This window comes from Arvicola amphibius, chromosome 4, assembly GCF_903992535.2.
Source record: "Arvicola amphibius chromosome 4, mArvAmp1.2, whole genome shotgun sequence".
Classification (NCBI taxonomy): domain Eukaryota; kingdom Metazoa; phylum Chordata; class Mammalia; order Rodentia; family Cricetidae; genus Arvicola; species Arvicola amphibius.
Window position 1 is genome coordinate 44,617,235 of NC_052050.1, and position 21,354 is coordinate 44,638,588.

A 21,354-nucleotide genomic window follows, 5' to 3' on the forward strand; every position below is an offset into this window, starting at 1 on the left:
ACCAGGTGTTGAAGTTTTAACTTCCTTCTTAGAAGAATTCCCACGATGGCTGGAAGACACCCCCCGCAACGTGTTCCTTCGATAACTGTCACCCTGACATCTCTGTGGTTTTCTGTTTGCCTCCTTTCAGAGATGTGGCTTTTAGCAAACGGTCACATATCTTAACCCATTTATTGTGTATATTTTCAAACACCCAACCTTTTGCAGAAATGCCTTACATCTTGAGGGGCACAGCACTATGGTTGGTACCCGATTTTAAGCCAGTGCCAGTAGGGTAAGCTTTAAACAGTTCCCTAAAATTTAGAACCCTTGAGGTGAAGGTGGCATTTTCTATTTTTCACCCTAGAATATGTCCACCATCCTCTTCGTTCCCCTCTCCCCATTGTATCTCACAAACAAGCTGGTCCTCACTGCCTGACTGGCAGCTTCTGTGTGCGTGTCCTGCCTCCGTCTAACCTCTTTGGCACCCTGCATATAGCAGCCTACCTTAGCTTCCTGAACAACCCATGACCTGTCACGACTGTTGGAGAGCATTCCTAGCCCCTAGTGTGTGAAGGAATGATAAAATTCCTTCCCTGGACGAGACAAAAATGTCTACCTCTCCTGTGAGTGTAGTGTTGGGAGCGGTGGGCTGCATTCCCACCCGGCTCCCGGCCGCCTGGCTAGCTTATGCCCCGAAATAACAACACACAAACTATTCATTTAAACACTGCCTGGCCCATTAGTTTCAGCCTCTTACTCACATCTTGATTAACCCATATCTAATAATCTGTGTAGCACCACGAAGTGGTGCCTTACAGGGAAGAGTCTAGCGTATGTCCATCTTGGGCCGGAGCTTCATCGTGTCTGGCTCAGAGAGGAGAGGCATGGCATCTACCCCAGAGAGGTGAGGCATGGCAATTTATTAACTTCCCTTCCCAGCATTCTGTTCTGTCTACTCTGCCCACCTAAGGGCTGGCCAATCAAATGGGCCAGGCAGTTTCTTTATTAACCAATGAAATCAACTCAAACAGAAGACCCTCCCACATCATGTGAGCTCAACAACAAACTGAGGAACAATTCTTTCAGTATTGACCCTGGGGAGCCAATGGGTTGATGAGACTTGCTTACAAAGCAGTGGGCCAGGGGTTCTGGGCAGGAGTGCGCGTGACCAAGCAGCTACACTGGATGATGAGACCCAGCATGACCTCTGTGGTTCCATAGATGGAGCCCTTTCCACTAGTTCTTCCCAGCCTGTGTACTCTAGCCTGTCCCTTAGGCATATGTAATCAGGTAATCAGGACAGAATTGTACACAACTGGTTAGGAGGGGCTGGATACTCAGATGAAAGTCCCATGACACCCCCCCCCCAGTCCTCCCTCCTGTGAGGAACACAGCAGTCAGCAGGCCCAGCTGTAATAATCTTTTGTGATTAGGCCCAGAAGAACTGAAGATGGCCCTAGACTAGTGGTTCTCAACCTGTGGGTCACAACCCCTTTGGGGTCGAATAACTGTTTCACAGGGGTCACCTGAGACCATCAGAAAACACAGATACTGACATTACAATTCCAACAGCAAAAATACAGTTAGGACGTAGCAATAAAAATAATTTTTTGGTGGGGGTCACCACAACATGAGGAACTGTATGAAAGGGAAGGTTGAGACCCACTGCGCTAGACAAACTCATCTTGTTCTTACATTATTTCCTCAATCTCCCCAAGAAACCCCAAGCCTCAAAGGAGGTTAGATAAAAGCCTGGGGCCCTATCTGTGATCCCTGTCTCTGATATATTTTGGAGAAGGAAATACAGTGTGAGGAGAAGGACTGTCCCCTCAGGCCCCGCTACCTGGGCATCATACATGGCTTTTCTCATACATGGTTCCCTCAGTAGTACCACCTGTCCCCCCTGTTCACTTCCTGCCCTGATATCCGTAGCGACCTCCACTGCTAGTGACCAAGCTCCATGAGCCGGCCCATCGGTTGCCCTTGTATTAACCGCAGGCTCTGTAGCTTGTGTCAAAGACAGGTGTGTGGTTACATTGTTTGCTTCTCTGTGTCCCCTGTACCCAAAGTGATCCAGTCCTCCTCTTCCCCCACAGCCTCGCAAACCAGCCTGCGAGAGTGGGTCTCTGCTTGTGAATCTCCTTCCTGACTCCCACAGCTCCAGCTCCGGTCCTTCCCTGAAGATCCCAGGCTGTCTTTAAGACCCTGGCTACACACTTGCTCAGAGTCTCCTTTTCTCTGTACCAGAGGCTGCACCTGAGGGTATCTCCTGTCACCTCTGTCACACCCTCTTCCCAGGAGCTCCAGGGAGGGCTCATTAATACAGATAATCTGTGTTCGTTTTACCCCTTACCCCCTCCCCCAGTCTTGAGAAGCCGTATGCCAAAACCACGTCATCCTCTTTTACCTGATGTCCTGCCAGTTCAGAGGCTAATGTGGAGAATGTTGGACACGTGTGATTTATGTTTCGATTCCTTCTGTAAACACACCCTGTGGACAGCCACCTCTTCCTGTCCTCTTGCTGTCCACAGCAGCAATCGGGCTGCCTCTGCAGCTCTTGTTGGTACCTCCGCCCTCAATATGCCACTTGTGGTCCTGACTGCTGTGGACGTCCAGAAGTTCTCAAAGTATCTCCGTGCTCCCAGGGTGGATCCCGCCCGTCAAGCTCACTCCATCACCTTCCCAAGGCTGTGACCCTTTAATACCTCATGTGGTGACCCCCAACCTTAAAAATATTTCGTTGCTACTTCATAACTGATTTTGCTACTGTAATGAGTCATAATGTAAGTATCTGTGTTTTTTTGATGGCCTTAGGCGACCTCTGTGAACTGGCAATTTGACAACCCCCTCCCTTAGGGGGTTGAGACCCACAGGTTGAGAAACACTGATCTAGAAGAAGCCTGTCTCATCCAGGGATTTTACACACAGACATCCCCCACCCAGGTAGCCTGCCACTACTCCCACAAGCCCGACAAGGACAGACCACCATACCAAATTTTCTCTGCAGACACCCCAGACCCACCCCATGTAATGTCTGCATACACCCACCCCGACCCGTGCAATGTCTGCAGACACCCACCCCCACCCATGCAATGTCTGCAGACACCCACCCCGACCCGTGCAATGTCTGCAGACACCCACCCCCACTCATGCAGTGTCTGCAGACACCCACCCCCACCCCACACAATGTCCCTTCAGGGGTTTGTGTCATTCCCCAGGTCGGGTACCACTGTTGCTCTCCCTACACTGCTGAGAGCTGCATGCCAAGTGTTGCTAAAATTCCTTCCCTGGGAGAGAAAGAAGCAATGTCCACCCCTCCTTCTGCACTCCTCAGTCAGAGCCAGGTAGGATTCCACTCAGGTTCACTCTAGGGAGCCCAGGACTCTGCCAACTCATTTACAGAGCTTCGAGAAAGAGGTTCTGAGCAGGAGTGTGGGTGACCGCAAAGCAGCCATGCTGGAAAATCTACCCAGCATGGAGAATGAGGCCCCCTCCTCACGCCTTCCCCGCCTATATGCTCTAACCACCCCCCCCCCCCACCGAGCCCCAAGACCACGAGCAGTTAGGACAAAATTGCATATAACTGGTTGGGAGGCATAGCTGGAAACTCCTGTTAGGGTCCCACAATCCTCCCCTCCCTGTCCTTCAATGAGGACACAACAGCTGTCAGAAAGCCCAGCTAGGACTGTTACACAGAGAACCCTGTCTCAAAAAAACAAAAAAAAAGACTTCTGTAATGAGGTGTAATTGACATTAAATAAATGCAAATGACTACAATATATATATACACACATATGTATATATATGTATATATATACACATATATGTATATATATATGTGTGTGTGTATATATATATGTATATATATTGGTTTTTCGAGACAGGGTTTCTCTGGTGCTTTGGAGCCTGTACTGGACCTAGCTCTTGTAGACCAGGCTGACCTCGAACTCACAGAGATCTGCCTGCCAAGTGCTGGGATTAAAGGCATGTGCCACCACTGCCTGCTTGACTGTTAGAATATTTTACTCATTTTCACAGATTGTTTTATGTGTAGAATATTAAGAAAAAAATTCAAGAAACTGGTTTCAGAGTGGCCTGGGGGAAAGAATGCCCATCTGGATATCACAGATAGACGCGGAGGACTCGATTCTCTATACAACACAGATAGTATTTTTTAATAATCTTAATTAGATATATTTTAACTTTATTTTTTTGTATGTTCTATGTATGAGTGTCTTGCCTGCATGTGTGTCTGTGTGCCATGTTTGTCCAGTGCCTGAAAATGCCAGAAGAGGACGCCATAACCCTGGAACTGGGGTCACAGGGGCTGTGGGGCACCCTCTGGGTGCTGGGAACCAAATCCAGGTCCAGTGCAGGATCACTGAGCTCTCTCTCTCTCTCTTTCTCTCTCTCTCTCTCTCTCTCTCTCTCTCTCTCTCTCTCCTTCAGTCTTATAAATTATATTTTTATAAAAAGAAACCGGCTGCTTTGAGAACATCGGTATTGGAGGCATGTCTCTTAATGGATCTATAGAGGTTGCCTGCTTAGCCAAGAGCACTTCAGAAACTCCTCGCTGGTAGGAAATTGGAGCGCTGAGTTAATGGAACCGTGAGCTTCTTGCTTCCGATCGTTTTCAATCATTTATAGTGCTGCACAGTTGGCAGATGCCTGGGCTAGGGCCCCTCTAAAATGTGGTATTTATACTGAGGGGAAGGCTGTTCCAGCCTTGTGATGTCGTGGCGTGTCCCTGCTAAGATGACCTCTGAAATCTCAGAGACCCAGTTTGCTTCGACTTTAATAATAAAATAAAAAGGTTGGGTTGTTTTTCTTCTGCTTGCTTGCAGAGGTGACAGACCTGGGAAGGTGTAGAAGACCCTGAGTTGGCAAGTGCTTTGTCCATGATCATGGTCTTCCTTGGTTTTTGTTTTGTTTTTGTTTTTCTTTCTTTCTTTTCTTTTTCCGAGGTAGGGTTTCTCTGTGTAGCCTTGACTGTCCTGGAACTCACTCTGTAGACCAGGCTGGCCTTAAACTCGCAGAGATCTGCCTGCCTCTGCCTCCCGAGTGCTGGGATTAAAGGCATCAGCCACCACCGCCTGGCTAAGTTCATGTTTTTTTAAGAAAGCAAAGGAGAATTAATAGGGAATGTTTGCTCATCTAAGAACTCTTTGGGACTCTTTTCTGGCCCTGCTCTTTGATCCAATCCATTAATTAATTAGTTCATAAAAATTTCACATAAATTAAAATTCATCTCCTAGACGGAGTTTTTTTTTTCTTCTTCTTCTTTGAGACAGGCCCTTGTGGAGCCCAAGCTGAAGCCTTGACTGTTCCTACTACCCCCACTTTCTGAGTACCCAGGGTTACAGGTGTGTCCCAGTTCACACAGTCCTGAAGGTGGTAGACACTCTGCCAACTGAGCTACATCCCCACCACCCTAAATAGGATTTTGTCAAATTCATATTTAATCTAAGGAAGTATTTGCATCAAAGTTCTTTGTTCTGAGGCAGTACTGTATGGCTATGAGGATGGCAATGATTATCATGAAAGTTAACCTCAGCCAAAAACTCTCTGTAATGGGTTGGAAATGGCAAGTTCTTATGGACCAGGGCACTGTACAGCTCCTGTTTCAAATTACATTTTTCCTCACAAAAATGTTTATTCATGGCAGAATACATAGACTGAATAGAAAAGGGGAGAAAGATATATTTCCCAACATTTTGTAAAGACTATAATCACCTTACACATTTTATTTTTTCATTTTTTAAATTTTGTTGTATGGGTATATTATCTGCAAGCATGTCTGTACACTGTGTGCGTGTACCCAAAGAAGCCAGAAGAGGGCACTGGATCCCCTGGAACTAGGATTACAGATGGATGTGAGCTTCCATGTGGATGGTGGGAATTGAACCTATTCCTCTGGGGGAGTATGCAGTGTCCTTAACCACTGAGCCATCACTCTGGCCCTTTTGCAAAATTGGATCATATATCATAAAAACATACCCCCCTCTCCCCCTTTCTTTCCCTCCCTTCTCCTCCCTCTGTCTCCCCCTCCCTTCCCTCCCCCCCCTTCAGTGCTGAGTGTCAAATGCAGGGCATACTCACACACTGGTAAGCTCTCTGCCACTGAGACTCTCCGGCCCCACATTGCCCTGTGGCCAGAGTCTTCACATAACTTTATGCCCACAGCTTTCTGGGCCATTAGTTCTTCATTTGCATGATGTTCTGCAAAAGCCGCACTGAGTTTCCTTCTGCAGATGGCTGAGCCTGATTAATTTTTCAAATCTACCCCCTCCCACACACACACGCTTTCAAAACTGTGGTTGCCAAGCTTCAGGCCATTATAAATAAATGAGCCACACTGCGTTTTTCCTTTTAAAAATCCTGAAAAAAATCATTCTGTTCACTCCACTGCTCAGTGCACAGCCCTGTTCTTTCCTTCCGTCTGTTTTAGGAATCGGACTGAGGGGCACCCTCCAGTTTAATGAATGCTTAGCTATTTTTTGAGCTTGATATACGGACAAAGGTCAAGGAGGAGGATCCCAAAATGAAAAGATGGGCACAGCCCCGTTTTAAAGGGGGCCAGAAAACCAGGTGTAATGTATACTTGTAATCCCAGCAACTGGGAAACAGCTGTCTTGAGTTCAAGGCCAACCTGGGCTACACAGTGAATACAAATTGAACCTTCATTGCACAGCAAGACTGTGTCAATTAATTGATTAATTAATTGGGCAAGCGATCATTGTTACAGTAACTATTTAAAGGAATAGGCTCCTTTTAAACCCAAAGCCTCCAGCATTAAGAAAGTTGAAGTTAAAGGTCAGCCTGGGCTACATAGTGAGGCTTGTTGCAAAGATAAATAAATAAAAATAAAAGACAAACAGGTAGTTAACAAAGTGTCTAGTGTACATGAAGCTCTGAGTTCAAGCCTCAATACCACATATGCCTGTAATCTTAGCACTCGGGAAATGGAGGCAGGAAGGTCAGGAGTTTGGGAACATTATTTATTGGTTCGTTAGTTGTTTCTTGGTAAATTAGTTGATTGTTGGTTGGGTTTTTTGTTTTATTTGTTGAATGGGTGTGTGTATTGTGACAGGGTATTACTGTGTAGCCAAGGCTAGCCTCAAATTTGTAGCAATCCTCCTGCCTCTGCCTACAAGTGCTGAGTTTAAGGTGTGTGCCACCATGACACCACCATGCCAAGCTTAGGCTGCCTTTTATTCTCAAATCCTATAAGCCATGCTGCTCTGAACATTCTAGAGAAGCATTTTGTGAATATTCAGTCTCAGGATATACTATTAAACAGGTCTTTTTAAGTGGTCATCCCAGTTTCCATTTCGACCACCCATGGGTGAACATTCCAGCTCCAACATGCTCTATTGGTTTCTTCCAGGAGCCGTCCTGTTTTGTTTCCCATGTTCAGGGGTGTTATTTTTCTGCCGTTGATTTCTGTCTCTGATGTGAAGGACCAGACTCACTTTCCTGTGGAGAGCCTTCCTGTCATCACTGCACAGGGTCACCCGCTGTACTGGGAATCCAGGAACTGTATATCTGTCTCCTTCTAGATGTTCCCATCCTTCCCACCGGCTTATTTTTCTATTCCTGTATCAGTACCCCACTATCAGAATTACTAAAATTGTATGATGTATCTTGACATGTAGGGGTATAAATCTTACAGATACGTTCATCTTCCTCAGGGTTGTCTGGGCTGCTTCTTGGTCCTTTGCAATTTTATATACATTTCAGAACATTTTAGGTCCCTAGAAAACTCTGCTGGATTCTGGTTTGGACCTGCCTGAATATATGAATCAGTTAGATCACCAGCCCCGTGATCCGGCCACTTACTATCCACACACATGGTATTTCTCATTGCCTTAGGTCTTGTAGTACTTCATTGCCTTTCATTGGCAGAACTTGTTGCCTGACAGTGTCCACGCACAGCCCCTTAATATCCTGCCTGTCAATGGGGACAATGGACATAAGCTTACAACTTGCGCTCATTAGGATGGCTCCTATCAAAAGACATAAATAACAGGTTCTGGTAATGATGTGGACATTACCCTTGTGTAATGGTCTCTCCTGTCCCTTTAAGAGGCAAGCCATGCCCCGCACCCCTCCACTGCCAAGGCAGGCGGATCCTCCTTCTGCTTCCAGTCTGAGTCTTTCCTTCCCAGCTGGCTCCCAAAGAGGTAGCTGCTGCCATGACTCCCCCTTCTCCTTATCTCTCTTTCTCTCTCTTTCTCTCTCTCTCTCTCTCTCTCTCTCTCTCTCTCTCTCTCCTTCTCTCTGCCTCTCTCTCTCTCTGCCTCTCTCTCTCTCTGCCTCTCTCTCTGCCTCTCTCTCTCTGCCTCTCTCTCTCTGCCTCTCTCTCTCTCTCTGCCTCTCTCTCTGCCTCTCTCTCTCTGCCTCTCTCTCTCTCTGCCTCTCTCTCTGCCTCTCTCTCTCTGCCTCTCTCTCTGCCTCTCTCTCTCTGCCTCTCTCTCTCTCTGCCTCTCTCTCTCTGCCTCTCTCTCTCTGCCTCTCTCTCTGCCTCTCTCTCTCTCTGCCTCTCTCTCTCTTTCTCTCTCTCTCTCTCTCTCTCTCTCTCTCTGCCTCTCTGCTCTTTCACTCTTTCACCTTCTCCCCTTTCCCTTCCATAACACACTAAATAAATATCCAACCTCATGGCGTTGCCCGACCCTCTCGCTCTCTCACCTGTCATGTTTCACGCTACCTGGGACTTGCTGCCCCTCACGGCCTGGGGGCCACTTGGGGGCTCCCTGACTGGGGCTGGCTACCTTCGTGGCCCACTGTGGTCTCATGCCCACTGCTGCCACTCGGGGACCTGCAGCATTTTATTTAAACCATAACACCTTGGACACTGGGACCAGGTTAGATTGCACACATCTTTGATTCCAGAACTCAGGAGGCAGAGACAGGCAGATCTATGTGAGTTCAAGGCCTTCCTGGTCTACATAGTGATATTCAGTACAGCCAGGGCCACAGAATGAAACACCACCCTGTCTCAAAATAGATAAAATAAAACAGAATGCATTTTGGGGGCAGGGATATAGTTCAGTGGTAGAATGCTTGCCTAGCATGGACAAGGTCCTGGATTCAATCCCAATACTGCAAAAAGTGATAAGAATAAATAAAATAGTGAAACAATTTGAGACGGCTCAGTAGAGAAAAGCACTTGCCACACAAGCTGAATAACCTGAGTTCAAACCCTGGGACCAGAACAGCCCTATTTTCTGGCAAGTACCTGTTATCTACAGAGGGTTGGGAGGTGAAGACAGAAGTGTAACAGGCTTTCGTGGACTACCAGCCCCCAAATTATGACAAGAGACATGTTGTTATGAATGCTTAGCCTCAGCTTAGGCTTGTCTCTAGCTAGCTTTTTTTAAACTTAAATTAACACATTTCTATTAATCTATGTGCTGCCCCCAAAGCTTGTTTACCTCGTCTACATTCTGTCCATCCTGCTTTCCTGCTTCCTCCATGTCTGGCTGGCTGGCCAGCCAACTCCCCTCATCTCTCTGCCTGTCAGCCTCATTTAGCCCTCCTCTGCCTAGCTGTTGGCTGTTCAGCTTTTTATTAGACCAATCAAATGTTTTAGGCTGGCAAGGTGAAACAGCAACACATCTTTACACAGTTAAACAAATATTCTATTCCACAATATAGAAGTATTGCCTGGAGTATGAAAAATGACAGAAACAAGAGAGACCAGACCAATAGGGTGGAATGGAAAAAACTCCCAAAAATTGTCTTCTCGCCTCCATACTCAGACCAGTGAGTGTGTGCATGTGCACATGCAAATAACAAATAAAAAATTTGCATATTTAAAAAGTATCATAAAAAATTAGTTATGAGGTTCAAATGAAAGGTATATGAGCATGAGCAGTAGCATAAAACATAAAACATTGCTTGTATCTCTCTCTTTGCTTTTTTTGAGACAAGGTTTCCCTACCTAGCATTAGCTGACCTGAAACTCACTATGTAGGCCAAACTGGCCTCAAGTACATAGAGATCCACCTGCCTCTGCCTCCTGAGTTCTGGGGTTAAAGGCGTGTGTCACCACACCTGATGAATGTGACTCTCTTACAGAAAACCTGGGGCCGGTGAGATGGCTCAGTGGGGAATGGGGCTTGCTGCCAAGGCTGAGGACCTGAGTTTGACTCCCAGGACCTGCATGGTGGGAAGAGAGAAGTGACTCTCACAAGCTCGTCAGGCCTCCACATACACACTCTGACAAGTACATGCTACACACGCCCAGATGCACACACAACCACCCAAATGAACACACACCATCACACACAAGTACATGCCACAACCACCCAAGTGCACACACACACCACACACAAGTACATGCTACACTTCCCCAGATGCACACACAACCACCCAGATGAACACACACCATCACACACAAGTACATGCCACAACCACCCAAGTGCACACACACACACCACACACAAGGACATGCTACACTTCCCCAGATGCACACACAACACAACCACCCAAATAAACGCACACCATCTCACACAAGGACATGCCACACTAACCCAAATGTACACACACACACCACCGCCACCACACAAATAAATAGATAAATGTAAAAAAATAGAAAACAAATCAAATTTAAAGAAAATCAGAGCTTTTGGATGGAATGGCATTGACCATAGGATTCTTTTTTTTTTTTTTTTTTGGTTTTTCGAGACAGGGTTTCTCTGTGGCTTTGGAGCCTGTCCTGGAACTAGCTCTTGTAGACCAGGCTGGTCTCGAACTCACAGAGATCCGCCTGCCTCTGCCTCCCGAGTGCTGGGATTAAAGACCATAGGATTCTTGGTGAGAATGATCTGCAGCTCACTATGGGCGTGACTCCCGGTGCCCACCGTCTCCCTCCGGCCCTCCAACCACATGCCCTGCCATGCCTCCACCCTAGGAGCTTCTTGATGTCTGTGTCACTGCCTCCCTCCATCAGGGAGAAGGAGACTCTGAGACTTCTTCCCCTGAAGGGCCACATGTCTATCAGAGGATGAGCCTCGAGGGCTGGCTTTCCCATCATCTGCTTGGGGAGAAGCCTTTGGGCAAAGGAGGCAGGGCAGAGGACTCTGGGGCTCCACCTGCTGCGTCACAAATTCCTTGGGGACTCCCTTGGGCAGGCAGGACTCTGCCCCTGATTCAAGTGGACCATTTGGGGCCACTAATTGGGCCAGGACTGAGCTCCCAGCTGATAGGAACATGAGCAGGAATTCAGGGATGAGAACACTAAGCTTCTCATTAAAGCTGGGAACTGGGTTTGGTGGTACAAACCTGGAATCCCAGCCCTCAAAATAAAATAAAACCAGAATTGGACTAGGGTACAGCTCAATGCAAAAGCCTGTGCCTAGCCTATATAAAGTTCTGGTTCAACAACCAGAACCAAAAAAAGAAACAAAGTGATGGTCTGGCCTGTGGAAGTAGAATCCAGCCCACGTACAGCTCTGGCTAGGAGCAAATGGCTGTGGCGGGGGAGGGGAGGAGAAAGCCTGGCTCCAGTTCCAGGGGATCCCATGCCCTCTTCTCCCCTCTGCTGGCACTAGGCATGCATATAGCATATAGTGCACATGCATACATGCAGGCAAAACCCTTCAACACATACATAGCGACTTGAACCTGGGTCTTCTGCAAGGTCAGTGACATTGTTTAGCCACCTCCAGCCCCAGACCTATGGATTTTCAATTAGAACCTGTCAGGGGTCCTGTTCTCTGTTGAAGCATGGTCACCTCTTGTTGGAGCCTGCCCATTTCAGTGGCCATCTCTGAAGCCACTGAGAAATCTGTGAGTCTTGAAAGAATGAAGACCAAGAACCCTGGAAAGTTCTTTTTGAATTAGAAAGCATAGTTAATATCTGGTTTGAATGAGGTGGCGAACGTATCTAATTGAGGGACTGGCGCACTCTGCCTCCGTCGCGCACTTTCACAGCGGCCTGTGCTCTACAGAGCTTTGCAGTTCAGATGAGCAAAGCCCACACACCAGAGCACGCGGCAAGCGTCCTCGTCTTCATGTGTCATACAAGAACAAGGGTCACCCCATCTTAAAGGCCCTGGGAACTTTGCCTCAGTTAATGAATCAGCTATCCAACCCTGGCCCCTGAAGTCAGTCTGATGAAATTCATTTCCTCACCAGCCCGGACGAAGGCTTTCCACAGAGCAGAGTCCAGATGCAAAGGGCACTTAGCTCTCTGAACCCTCTTCACAGTTCCTTTGTAATTGAAAGCCTCTTTACAACACATCTTAGATTTCTGGTTTGCTGTTTTCCCTAAGCAGTAGATGTTATTATTGCATCAGCAGCTCCCATTCAACCTCGCTGCTGACCGACTGTGAGATCCTCTGTGCCATATTACAGAACTACCAGGGGCCCAGAGACAAAGGCCCCGAAGGGCAGGTGATCCATCAGGGCCACAGGGATGGAGGCCCTCACGGCTTGACAAAAACCGGCTCCCACTTGGCTTTCAGCGGAGTTCCTGGCAACATCTCTCTGTAATGTTGCCTTTTGGGGACCCACCTTCTCTGTGCCCTCCTTGTCTATCCTGAACCTAAGCCACTATTCTGGGCCTGACCTCAGCCCATCCCACTTGGGGTGAAGGACCAAGTGGCATTTCAGGTACCGGAATGAGTATAGGGACAGGCAGTGTGGCTCAGCACTTGCCCCACTAGCCTGCGAACTGAAACCCACAGAGGTGGAAAGAGAGGGCAGAATAACTCCGCAGACTTGTCCTCTGACCTCCATCTGTGCACTGTGACACTCATGCCCACACACATATCGTCTTGCACACACACATATGCAATAATAATATTTAAATTAAAAATAAATATAACAAATCACAAAAAAATTAAAAGAAATTAGTGTAGGAAGCTGGGGGTAACAGTGTATACCAGCAACTCCAGCAAATGGGAGGTAAGACAAGAGGATCACAGGTCTGAGGCCGCGGGACTAGCTGGTGAGGCACGGCAGTACCTGGGTTAGGGTTCCTATGGTTGTATGAAACGCTGCGGCCAAAGCGGCTTGGGGAGGCATAGTGGCTTGAACAAAAATAGTCCTCGTAGGCTCATATATTTGAAAACTTAGTCACCAGGGAGTGGAAATGTTTTAAAAGATTAGACGGATTAGGAGGTGTGGCCTTGTTGGAGGAGGTGTGGCTTTGTTGGAGGAAGTGGGTCAGTGGAGGTGGGCTTTGAGGTTTTAACCACCAGGACAGGCCCAGTCTCTCTCTCCCTGTCTTTGCCTGCACATCAGGATGTAGCTCTCCGCTACTGCTCCAGCACTATGGGTACTGCTGTGGTCCAGCCATGCCCTTCCCATGACAATGGACTAAGCCTCTGAAACTGTAAGCAAGTCCCCAATTAAATTCTTTCTTTTATAAGAGTTGTGTCGGTCATGGTGTCTCTTCACAGCAGTAGGACAGTGATGAAGACAGCAAGAAAAGGGTTTATGTCACTCACATTCCCATACAATGGTTCATCATCAAAAGCAGTGAGGACAGGAACTCAAGCAGGGCAGGAACGTGGAGGCAGGAGCTGATGCAGAGGCCATGGAGGAGTGCTGCTTACTGTCCTGCTTCCCATGGTTTGCACAGCCTGTTTTTAGAACCCAGGACCACCAGCCCAGTGGTGGCTCCACCCACAGTGGGCTGGGCCCTCCTGCATCCATCACTGATTAAGAAAATGCCCTACAGGCTCGCCTATAGCCCAATCTTACCGTAGCATTTTCTCAACTGAGACTCCCTCCCATCAGGTGACTCTAGTTTGTATCAAGTTGACATAAAATTAGCCAGCACAGGAAGGAAGGGAGAGAGAGGAGGGGAGGAGATGGGTGAGGGAAGGAGGAAGGGGTAGAAAGGGAAGGAATCCCTGTGCAAAATGAGAGGAACTGTGTGATCACTCCTGAGCACACACACTCACTCTTCATCCACCATAGTAGGCGCAGCAAAGCTCCTACTACGTGTTCCATCCCCAGACAACACCAGATGGGGGTCTTGCTCTCACAGAATTTAGGATCACAGCAGGAAGAAGCTGGCAGTAAACAAGTCTGCAAGGCGAGCTGGCTGGTGGGAAGAGCTTTAGGCTCCCTGGAGTGAGGCGGTCTGGCCAAGGAAGTGGCAGAAGAGTTCTCGCCCACTTTTGCATTCTCCCAGTTGGCTGCAGCACAAGTATTAATGATGCAAGAAAAATGAGACCAGGAAGATACAAAACACCCCTCCCCCAGCCAGGCCTGAGAGAGAGGGAGATCAAGAATGTCACCAGTATAGAGAGAGTATTCCCCCCTATGATCCCAGGTTTGTCCTGCTGTCAGGTACTGTGCGATTAAACCCTCAGCACAGAGGGCCGTCACCCTGTCACCCTGGCGTGTTTACCTCTTGCCTGTTTAACCATCCCAAGAACAACTCCCACAGGCCACCATCAAAACATGAGTTCATCCAGCGTGGTTCCCCCAGAGGACAGCCTGGCCTGCCTGGAACTGTGCGGTCCCCTCTCTAGGGAATGTCTTCATCTCCCAGCCAGGCCTAGGGCCTTCCAACATCCCCAACCCCCAGCAGATGGGTGGGTACATTAGTTCCTGACAAAAGCAACCTCAGGAATAATGGGTTTGTTCTGGCACAGTCTGATAGTACTGTTCATCATAACAGAGAAGGACATGGCAGCAGGAGGGTCAGGTCACTGGAGTCCCGGAAGTGGAGACGCCTCCTGGCGCTCAGCTTGCTTGCTCCCCTTTATTCAGCCAGGGGTCCCTGCCCATAGGGTGGTGCTGCCCGCGTCTGGTTGGGTCTTCCCCCTCAGTTAACCTTCTCTGGAAACGCACACAGAGAAGGGCCCAGAGGTGTTTCCATGGTGAATTCTAATCCAGTCGTTGAAGGTGATGTGAATATTGAGGGGTCTCTGGAGTCTGATTGGGGGAACGAAAGCCTCCACTGCCCTGACCCTGTCCTAGTGACTGCTTCTCAGCCAAGGGGAGGGGTTCCCACTTGGGCTTCTATATCTGGGGTTGCAGTATTAAGACAAAGACAGACAGAGTGGGGCTGAGGGGAAGCTAGAGACAGGAGCCTAATAGCAACTTCTGGGTCTGGGGTACTAACAGTTCCAGGCCATGAAATCCAAAGCAAGGGACAGGAGGATGACTCCTGTGGTGTCCCTGGTGGGGAGATGGGGAGGTGCTTCCCTGCAGTTTCTGCCCAGTGGGTAGAGCAGGCCGGCCCTCAGCCTCTCTGACCTCTCCCAGGCTGTTTCACTTCCCAGGATTCCTCCTGCCTTTTGGTCTGGGAGGAGAGCATCTGAAGGCCAGCTGCAGGGACAGAAGAGGCCTGTGGCTTAAAAGCTCCTTGAAGTCCAGCGGCCAGAGAGCACTTAGCCAAGCCCTGTTGCAAAGTGACTCTCGCTATATATGCAAAACAAAGCCCCTTTTAAAAGCCTGGAGACAAACACTCAGATATCACATTGATTGTCTCAGCTAATGGATCACGGGGAATAAGTCTTCCTCCCTCATACATTCCTATTTCTTAAATTAAATTATGAATTACAAAAGTAATGTAGGAATAAAGGCTTGCTGTAAGTTTCTGATGATATGATGTATTTGGAATACAAACCCCCCAAAAGGATGTAATAAAAAATAAGAAGCTGGGCATGATGGTACACACCTTTAATCCCAGCAGAGGCAGAGGCAGAGGCAGGTGGATCTCTGAGCTACAAACCTAGTTTACAAAGTGAGTTTCAGGACAGCCAGGGCTACACTGAGAAACTGTGTCTTGAAAAATAAACAAAAAAAAACCCCAAAGGCTGGTTTCCTCATCTCTCCAGTGCCAAGCCCACCCCACATGACCACAGCCAGACTCGGTGTGTGGAACTTCCATTGGTTTTGTTTGGTTTTCATTGTGAGGTGCTGGGATAGAGCCCTGAAACTCACACACGAGAGGTAAGCATTTGAGCTGCAACCCCAGTCCCACCTCTGTACAGAACTGGACAGCTGTCTTAGAGTCAGGGTGAAGGTTGCATCACCAGACAGGGACCTCCGGGACATTGATCCCCTGCTGACTGCTTTCCCAGAAGTGTCCCAAGAACACCAAAGTCTCCTCTTCCCCAGAAACTTCTGACAGTCAACTATGCAAAAGGGGATTCTGGTTACAAATTCCTGAAGAAACCCAGAATTTAAACCAGGTTGAACTATTTTTAGAAGAAAATCTCCTTGCAGAAAAAAAATGCAGGGGGTGGGGCAGACCTTTAGGGACCAAGGGTACCCATGCCCTGAGTGGCAGCGAAGGCTACTCAGCCCCAACCACTCAACATCCCAGCCCGACCTTTGCCCCAGCAGGCATACTCAGGGAAAAACAAGGCTTCTAACTGAGACCCTGGTGGCCTGGCACTCTCCAGAAGCATGAGGAGAATGACAGCTATCATTCCCAGGGGATCCCCAGCAGTCTGGTCTAGACAGTCTCAGCGCCAGGCTCCTGGCTGCCTGGCATGGGCTTCCAACCCCATCCAAGAGCATCTTCCCCCTTTCTGACTCCTGGGGTGCCCTGGTGACTGGATCAACTGCCCCTGTGGGAAACTGGCCTCTGGATGTCATCACTGGCCCAGAAGAGCATGGAACTCTGGTGTGAGCAGCAGGAGATGCCCTGAAGTGCCTTCAGGGTTTTTGCCCTTGGTGTTTAAGATATAGATAGAAAAACAATTGAGGAGAGCAAAGCCAGACAGGGGAAGGCCTAGCAGTGTGAGGGAAGGCAGGTCAGGGAGCAGGTATGGCTCACATAGTAGCTCAGCCACTTTAAAGGATGTGATCCCAGCACTTAGCTGAAGCAGGAAGCTGTTAGGGTCAAAGCCAACCTGACCCATATAAGGGAGTCTCAAATATATAAATAAAGGATGTTTACAAAGAGTTTTTAAATAAAATAGAGAAATACTTGGGATAGCAAATCTAAAATAGGTCTGGGGATGGGGGGATGTCTCTCAACGAAAGCTCAGTTTCCCATGAACTGAGGAATGGTGACTATTCTCTCCATCTTGGAGAGTCTCCGGCCCCTCAGCCCACTAAAGGCTCGGAGAAGTCTTCACCACTCAGGCCACTCACTCAACTTGGGTTAATCCAGAGTGTTCTGTTGGGTGACAAAGCCCTTTTGTGTAGGCCAGGGCTGCTGGGGAGCTCACGGTCCCTTCTTCCAGTGATGTGTATCACGGCACGTCAGTAGTCATTGAACCCACCCCTGTCATGGAGCCACCTGCACCAGGCTGCGTCACTGAACGGGCATGAGCCAAGGCCCTGCCCCCACACTGGCCCAGCTGGACCCTGACCTCTGGCCTGGCTCTGACCAAACACCTGCATCTTCACACACCAGGATGGTCTAAGCATCTTCTTCAGGTCACTGATCAGCAGGTGGATCCCCAGAACACATGTTCCTAGATGCCTCCTAATCCCTGCATACACACATGCACTGTGATTATGTTTCCACCTGTCTCTCTCCAAACACTGGAGTGTAAGTTTGGAAGCTCAGCACAGGCTGCCACGCAGGAGACACTTAGCAAGTCTTCCCTCGGTTACCAACCCACATCTTGGATTAGTAACACGGCATATCAGGTCAGAGAACATAAAGCAAAAGTCAGCGGTTGAAACCTCCAGGAAAGCTCTTCAAAGGCCACCCACTCAGCTGCCACATACCGTTATGCCTTCCCCCTTTCTTCCTTCTTGATGCATGCAATGGCTGGAACTGTAGCAGCCATCTTACGGCCTTGAGAGAGTCTATTCATAGACAGATGCCGTGAAGGTGCCTGGAACCTGCCTGAACTGCCCATGTGTGAACCTTTTCTTCTTTCCTTTTGCAGTGGCAGGGATCAAACCCTGAGGCTTGGTGTAAAGTTCTCTCCCACTGAACCATACACTTGGGCATGGCCTTCTTGTTAAGCAAACATAGAATAATCCTATCCTGTGTGCACCAGTGTTTGGAGGGCCTGTGCTGTGTGTGCTCAGCCAAGCATGTTTCCTAATGGATTTGGCTAAATTGTCCCTGAGCAGGAGAGTGCAGAGCAGCAGTTTGGGGGCTTGTACCAGGCTTTCTTTTGGGCCACCAACCAGCTCCCAAATCATGACACAGAGACTTCTTATTAGTTATGAATGCTCGACCTCAGCTTAGGTTCATTTCTTGCTAGCTCTTAGAACTTAGCCTGTTTTCCTTCATCTGTGCTTTTCTTTGGGGCTTTTTACCTTTCTTTCCTTTTGTATATCTTACTTTCACTGCTTCTCCACATCTGGCTGGCAACTGCCTGGCTTCTGGCCCTGGGCGTGTCCCTGTCTTTCTCCCTCATTCGCTCCTCCTTCTCTTTTCTCTTGTTCTTCTTGAACTTAGATTTCTCTTCCTATTTATTTTGTCTGCCTGACAGCCCCGACTATCCTGTTATTGGCTGTTCAGATTTTTATTAGACCAGCCAGGTGCCTTAGGCAGGCAAAGTGAAACAAATGTAACACATCTTTACAATGTTAACATAGGCAGCAGAAACAAATGTAAAACACCTTCACATAGTTAAAGTCATATTCCACAGCAAGAACACATGTAACACACCTTCACATAGTTAAAGTACTATTCCACAACAGGGACTGAAGATCAACTCAGCACCATGCACAGGTATTAAGGACAATGGGATGTTGACATCTTGGTGACAAAAGTAAAGGCCAAATCATTCCCACCTTAGCCACTCTCAGAGGCACCCACTCTTCTGAAGCATTGAGCTGTCCTGTATGTCCCCCTTCCCAAGCCCTTGGTGACACAGGAACCAGCAATAATTATAAACACCATAGGCAGCACACTTCACAACCGTGGGCTACAGGGCAGGGGATGCCCCACTCATCCACATTACAGCATAGTCTCCAATATGGCCCTGAGGCTCAGAGGCTCAGAGAGGTGAGGCTTCCTGTGTCGGGGTTGCTGGCAGCTCCATCCTGGGTTAGGCCAATTTCCATAGGTGGGAGGGAAAGCCTGAGGTTCTGATAGACCCATTAGAACAAGGAAAGTAAACACAAAGCCATGGGCAAGTGGGAAGAGCCAGGATGCCTCCAGTTGGTGAGCCTCCCGCTTCCTCGTCCTGGTGAATTATTCATCCTGAAGGCCAGGCAGCGTATCAATAATGCAGGAGGAGCAGCCTGGGCAGGGCCCAGATTCCAGTTGACCCACTCAGCTGCTAAAGGCTCTGGGGAAAGAGCTGTGCTCTGCTCCGGTTCTGGGGTGTTACCTGAGGCCTCTAAAACCCAACTGCCCTCCATGGCCCCAGTCAGTGTCAGGGCCTGCAGACAGGATGGGGAGCCTGTTCAACACAGCCAGTATGTGGAAGACACAGCACGAGGTCCGTGTGCTGGGCTCCTGGGCATGCAGAGCTGGGGGTCAGAGGAGGAGGAAGGGTAAAAGACACCTGGGTGCAGGCAGCAGGTTCTGGGATGTGCGGGACTTCAGACTGTGTCTCGGGACATTGCTATCCCTGACCCTCCTATGTATGCACCTCTCACCATGTCTCCCAGCCTCCTCAGGGTGGTGGGGACTCATCGCCTCGTTCACAGATGCTGCATTAGTTACCTCCATTGCTGTGATAAACCACCGTGACCAAGGCAGCTTAGAGAAGGAAGGGTTTCTTAGGACTTACAGTTCCAGAGGGCTAAGAGCCCGTCATGGCAGGAATCATGACAGTGGGCAGGCATAGTGACAGAAACTGGAAACTGAGGACTTACATCTTGAACTGCAGCAAGAAACAGAGGGGACTAGCAGTGGCGAGAGCCTTTGAACTCTCAAAGCCCACTTCCAGGGACACACTTCCTCATTGAGGTCACATCTCCTAAGCCTCCCCAAATACCAAGCACCACCAACTAGGGGATTCAAATACCAGAGCCCATGGGAGACAAGGAAGGCCCTTTGTCCTCAGCACGTCTGTCATTTGAAGACTCCTGGGTTGTGAGGACTTTAGATATTTCCCCTTGTTGGTTCCAAAGTTCCTTCCGGTCGTCCACTCTTAAATTTCTGAAATTTGATTGTCTTAAGCAAACATTACTAGAGATACTTTGAGACCACAAACCAGGCTGAAGGGTAGTGTGCTCACCATCGTCTGAAACAACTTAGAGAAGACGCACAACTTGGCAGTGAAAGAATTTACTGGGACACAAATGGACCAGAGAGAGTTTATTGAAATACATTGCATGGTGGCAGTGGTTGAGTTCCAAGTGGGGGTCACTTCCCTGAGAGGGGACAGCACAATGAAAGGCTGTGTAGGTGCTTTCATAGCAACTGAGGGGGAGAGTCCCCATTCTCATCCGTGGACGATCGTGCACCCCGGATGACAGCTCTCTGGCTGTCCTGTTGAGTGGTGAATTTCTCAGCGTGAGCCCTTCTTCTTAAGACTGGCCATTTGTGTAAGATGCCCTGGGTCCTTGGGGGTCAGACTCCAGATGTCTGTGTCAGACACCCCACTCGGGCTCCAGGTGGCCATGGCCTGGTCATTACAGTATGGGCTCTTGTCTTATGTTTGCATTTTGTCTCTGTAGCCCTAATAATGGTGCCCATGTAAGTGTCTGTCCAGCCTAGTGAGGCCAGCGACATCGCCCTGGTGGCATTTCTTCTTACTGTGGCCCTTCAGGGATTCTGTTAATGCTCTTTAAAAGATGGCTGCCATGCAGCCCTAAGGCAGAGGCTGCGAGCAGTGTGGTGGTCATATATAGAGCTGGGCAGTGAAGCGCTTTAAAATGACCAGTCCTCCCGGAAGAGAGTGCAGGCTTACAGGCTCTCCTGCTCCCCAGCCACAAATGGCTCCTATTAAAGGAAAGGAAGCACACACATACAACAACAACACAGAGAGAAAGGTCTCCAAAGCAGAGGGCACACAGGAAGCCCAGCTTCTCCTTGAAGGCTGATGTTTTTATTTGGTTTGGTTTCTGAAGTCTTTGAAGGATCTTCCTCCTCTAATTTAGGGCTGATCAGTTTGAAGGAAGTCTGTGTGGTGATTGACCTGCAACCAAAGTGTAAGTGTGTCCTGATCAGGCTTTGAACATTTTGGACCAGTCGCAGGGCCCTGTTCTAGGAGGTCTTTGTTTTTGTTTTCAGCTGCTTTTGTCACAGCTCAGGAGGGTGGGGAAGAAGAAGCTGCCACCACCACCTTAGAAATTGTCTTTTTTTTTCTAGATGGTTTCCTTGTGGAGCCCTGACCGTCCTGGAACTAACTCTGTAGACCAGGCTAGCTTTGAACTCACAGAGATTCATCTGCCTCTGCCTCGCAAGTACTAGAATTAAAGGTGTGCACCACCACAACCTGGCTGAAGATGTCGATCTTTATGGAGGCTTCTTAAGGCCTAGAGAGGCTCCTGTTACCCACGCTCCTTTCATTTCCATTAAGAAAGAAG